Raw genomic sequence first — 5,645 nt, forward strand, 5'->3', positions numbered from 1 at the left:
AAAAATACAGGACTTTAAGAGTGGCTAGCTGGTCTAATTACAATTTTAAAAGTGGTGTTAAATAATTTCTATTTTTATTGATAAAACCCTCTGAGCAACTGAATTATTTATATGCTGTACTACTGCAGAATGTTATTCAGCCATTTCACTCAGATGAAAATAAAACCCATGCTACACTCTCATATCCCAAATCTGAACACTGTGACAGCTGTCTAACATTTCTAGTAGATTTTTAGGCATGTTCATGTAGTAAAAAACATCTCTAGCAACTGCAGCTAGAAGAATATCTGTAAGAAAATATTCTATCAAACAAAAGACCTCTTATCTGTGTTTCTTTCCAGTGCTTCTTCAGCCAAGAAGTCTTTGTGTATGTGGGGTTCCAGTTGCACTGCTCCTCCCCAGCTTGTGAATCACTGTAAATGGCTGATTTTCAAAATTTATTAGGCATCAGGAAGGAAAAACCAAGAAAAATTAAAGCTTTCATTTGCACAATTGTAGCAGGGAGCTTCCCATGTTTTTCTGAGAAATACAGGGTACCTCCGCATTGTAATGCCTTCACTTACCAATTTTTACAGCATCATTTTGTATATCTAGGTATCTTTATACATGCAAAAAATGTTCTTTTTTTTTTCCTTTTTTCTTTCTGCCAAGGATGGTTTGGGGTAGTTTTTCTCAATTCAGCAGTTAAGCAACTGTTTCATCAATCTCCATCAAGAAGTCCCCCTGCACAGTCCTTCGTCTCCCCTGCAGGAGCAGGCAGTTCCCAGCTCAGGAGGAAAATGGGTATTGCATGTGTTATTTTAGGGACATTTGACATCACATCCTGACATAGCCTTCTGCAAAGAAAATTGTTCTGCATAGTTTATTTTATTAGTTTCTGGGATTACTAGTGTATTCTGCACTAGAAATTTCAGTCTGTAGTTCAGAAAATGTTAACAGCATGGTTTTTGCAGGTATTTCTCCACATTTTCAACAGGTCTGAGTTATTTCAATTTGATATTTTCTCCATTTATGCACCTATGAGCAGAACTTGAGCTGTGTCACTAACTGTTTACTTTCACAATGCTACAGTGCCTGTAAAGGTAAATCCTAAAGAGGTTTGAAGACAACATGGGATGTAATAGACAAAAAATACCTAGTAGACAGATATTCAGAAAGACTTGGCATGGTTGAAATGGGCTGCTTAGAAATTATTTTTAACATCAACATTCTTTGTGTCTATGAAAATGGCAAAATAAATTTGTCCAAGTCTGAACAAGAGGACTGCAGGACAGCACTGCAGGTGCACACCAAGTTTCAACCTGAGAAAAAGTCAAGATCGGGCTCTTATCTGAAGCAGCTGAGAGCAGGCAGAGAAGAGCCAGAGCTGGGCACTAAACTGCTGAGCATGGTGCCTGAAAGGAAGATCAGAACCTTATTTTCAACAAGCACCTGGAAAATGCATTTAACTATGGCAGAAAGTAATGACAGACGTGGTCATGGAAGCTGTGTTCCCAGTGAGGTTCCTTGGAGCAGCCACACCAGCAGAAGTGCTGCCAGCCTTCAAAGAGGGTTGAATTTCCAAGGACACTGAGGGAGGCAACCAGCAGACCAAGGGGATGGCAGGAGAGTAACAGCACTGAAAGCAGTGGGGAAACCACTCTTTCAAGACATGCAGTCTTTCTGTGGATGGAGGATGAGAAACTTGTTCAGCTCATTCATAAAGTCCTGGACAACTTCCCCTATAGCAGCCTCAACTATAGATCTCCTGAGTCACCAAGTTTCCAGCTGTCCTGGAAGCCCTAGTCAATCGTGTCTACTCTGTTACCCAGGGAAACTATTGTGTTAAGAAATTTTGATGATCTGCTTGATCAATATAGATATACTCCTGACATTCCCTCTCTTCCCTCTATTCTTAAATTCTGCCCAAGGTGAAAAAACAGAATAAATTAAAATCAAGCAGAAAACAGACAAAGAATGACTCCTGTAACCCCAGTTCTTTCCTATCTTCCTCCTTTGCAACTCACTCATTCAGAGGCAGACAGAATGCTGAGCATTTTCATGTTCAAAATTTAGTAACCTGACATTGTAAATGCCTCTCATTCTTCAAGACTCAACCAGCAGACAATGTACTGAGAAATGAAAGGACCTCCTTAGATCAGCCATGCATGCAGAGTGGTCAAGGTCTTGAATGTGGACAGAACTCAACATTTGTTCCGTTCAAAAATAGAAATAACATTGGAACCTGTATCTTAAGGAGGTGATACATACTTGTAAGATCAGAGCTGCAGCTGTTGACTGTAGATGAATAATACAAACTGAGGTGAACACTCACCTCAAAGAGAATAGAATATGAAGTGAGCCTGCAAAGAACAAGTGCTCTTTGGAATTCAGAAAGTATGAGCATAAAACATTAAAATGTTTTTCATGTGCAAAAAATATTAAAAGTTGAGTTAAATCAGGTCTTTCAGTGGTGATTTAAATAAAATGAGGGGTTTTGATCATGCAAAAGAAAGAAGAAATTTATGGGTTGCTCTGTAGTGAAGTAAGGTTTATGGGAAATCTTGGACTGTCACAAAGGAAAGAGGTGCCCTGTCCCACCTGGGTACTCAGGAGATAAAGAAGCCACTCTGTGGAGCAGACACTTTCAGCTCCACAGGTGTTACTGACAGAATCATAGAACGCTTTGGGTTGGAAAGAACCTTACAGATCGTCTGCTTCCAATGCCCCTGCCAGGGACAGGGACACCTTCCATTAGACCAGGCTGCTCAAAGCCCCACCCAACCTGGCCTTGAAAACTTGCAGGGATGGAGCATCCACAGCTTCTCTAGGTAACCTGAACCAAGACTTCACCATGCTCAGAGTAAAGAATTTCTTCCTAACATATAATCTAAATCTGCTCTCTTTCAGTTTAAAGCCACCCCTGCTTCCTATGACTACATGCCCTTGTAAAAATTTCTAGATGTCTGGTACAAAACTGCAGTAATAAGTGTGTTTAATTTCTGGGCAGTGTTTGAGGAAATAAATAAATGTCAGTGGTTTTTGTTTCAACCTTATTTAAATCCATAACCTTTCAATGCTGCCATGAAGTAAGTTTAAGGGACAGCTCACTGACCTACATTCCTGAGGAGGAATCTGCTCCAGGTTGGGGAAGATGGTGCCATTTCTTGGAGCCATGTCCCTCCTGCTCCAAACAGAAGGCTCCAAAGACCAAAGGATGGTAGGATGAGGCACAAATGAATCAGCAATACCTGTAGTCAGTAGACCTCACTTCCCAGGAGCATAAGGGAACCAAATGGTTGTAGGCAAGGATAACTGTCCTTCAGCAGACTATTGGGAGAATGGAAGACTAAGAAGATTTTAAGCACAGAGACCCTGTTTGAAGTGGCCCTTCCTGTGCCTCCATGGTTTTGAGAACTAGCATACCTGGAAAATGGTTTGATTTTTTGCACTTTTACCTGCTGAGTTAATAGAGATATAGCATTAGCTTTACCTTGCTCCTATAAACTGGGATTTGCTCCAGGACTCAGAATTACACCAGGTGTAAACACAGCCTTGCACTTAAATGTAGTCATGTGGCTTTTTTACACAATAGCTACACTCGTACAAGTAGGATGTTGTTGTTTGCATTAATCCTGTCTTAACACAGTGATGTGGCACATATCATGCAGGAGAGCTGTCCTGGCCAGCAGCCGCACTAATCTCTTTTTCCAGCCCAAGTTTTCATCATCTCACTGAGTCCACAAAGCTGTTGAAAGACCCTGCTGAAATGAGAGAGATTCAATTACAGCAGTGACATATAGTACTGAAAGGGTTGGTTTTCATGGCTGCTCAATTGCTTTGATTTGAGAGAAAAGGTTTGTGTTTCCTGAGGAGAGATGCAGAACAGCTCTTACCATCAGTGAAATCCTGTATGAGCCAAACCTTTGCCACAAGCCTGTTAATGGGATGGAGGTGGGAGGTGACGGTAAGTCTGTGCTGAGCCCGTTTGTGTCTGGCAAACCCAGCCAAGAGCAGCAAAGCATGAAAGGCAAAGATTAAATTGGAAGTACAGATCCTGAGGGCCTGGGGAGAAATGTGGTGATTCTGTGCATCACCCCCTAAGCTCTTCCATGGCTCCTCTGGGGTGGTTACAATGGTAGCACCAAAGCAGACAAGAATGGGGAAAAAGTGGCAGTTTTAGACCAGCTAAGGAATAAGATGCTTTCTAGAAAATAAAAAAAGCACTGATGTAATTCCCTGAAAGTGTATTTTATTTATGACACTGAGTAACAAACACAGTACTGTTGATGGAATTAATTTAATTGAATCTTTTAATTAAGAAGAATAATGGACATTAATTACAAAAGGTAAATGGCAGGGATTTTTTTGGGGGGCCTGAAGTAATTTTTAAGAGCTGAGCCCAGATTTATGTATGCTTAGATTTATATGTAGAAATGGGTAATCACCTTTGACACTGGAATATGTCATTCTGGGGCTTAAATGGCATTACTGCGCTCACAATGAAACAAAGAATAACTCAGACTCATGTTAAAGGTAACTCAGGCAAGGGGCTTTGCACACTTCAACAGGATCAGCAAATCAGTTGGATTAGCCAAAAAATGGAGTGAACAGATTATAAATGACCCCTTAGTAATGCTGTATGTCAAGTAATGCTGTATGTCAAGTTTCCTGACTGTTTGCATGATGCAGGAGATGCATCAATCATCAGAGTGTGAGTCAGCTTCTCCTCTCACTGATGGAATATGTTGGGGTGTAGAAGGATTCTGGAGGAGAGTACATTTTGTGCCTGTGATATATTTTAAGATCTATACCAGGAAATATTGCAAAGGACAATTAGTGATTTTAAAAAGAAAAAGGTGAAAATGGAGGGAGGGAAAGATCATCACAGGTTGGACATAATAGCTTATTTATGCAAAGGCAAATAGTTGGTGAACATAATCAAATCATTTTATAATATTTCTTTTTCCAAAATAATTCTTTACAGCAATTTTGGCAAAAGAGAGCCAAATGCAGGTGATGGAAAGTTGTGCAGAAAAGAACATAACTTATGACTTCTAAGACTTGGATCTATAGGATGCCTTTTATGGCTCTTGAGTCTGTTTTACCTGGCAGCATGCCTTTGTAACATAACTGCTGGAAGTGTTTTTACTGAGTCTACTTGAAAGGGCTCTTCATGACATGTTCAGTGACATTTCCCCTTTGGCCGATTAGGAGCGAGGGTTAATTCTTTTGATTAGTACATAGCTGAGGTACTCTGTGAAAGTGAGCTAATTTCAGTCCTACTTCACATCAAACATTATTCTTTATTGGAACTCTAGTTAAGAACCCCAGGCCAAGTTCTCAATAATGGCAGGTTAAATAAGAAGTAAAGAAAAACCTAGTGAAGAACCAATTTAATAGAGTGTAGGAACATTTTTGATCTAATACTGTTAAAGGTATGGTCTTCAGAGGTGCTGAGCATCTATTTGAATCTCCACTGACATCTTGAAAGCTGCAAGTGATGGATTTGTCATGGGACAACTGGAGCTGGCAAGACTTAACATGGTCATTGGCCTGCTCTTTCTGGCAGGAAATAGGAAGTCTTTTCCTTTCTTACTTTTAAATGCTTGCTTTCAAGCAGTGAGTCATGATTCACTTACCTTTGAATAAATCTCTTGTGAGAC

The sequence above is a fragment of the Onychostruthus taczanowskii genome, unplaced genomic scaffold (assembly GCF_017590055.1).
Source record: "Onychostruthus taczanowskii isolate IOZ18803 unplaced genomic scaffold, ASM1759005v1 scaffold50, whole genome shotgun sequence".
Taxonomy (NCBI): Eukaryota; Metazoa; Chordata; class Aves; order Passeriformes; family Passeridae; genus Onychostruthus; species Onychostruthus taczanowskii.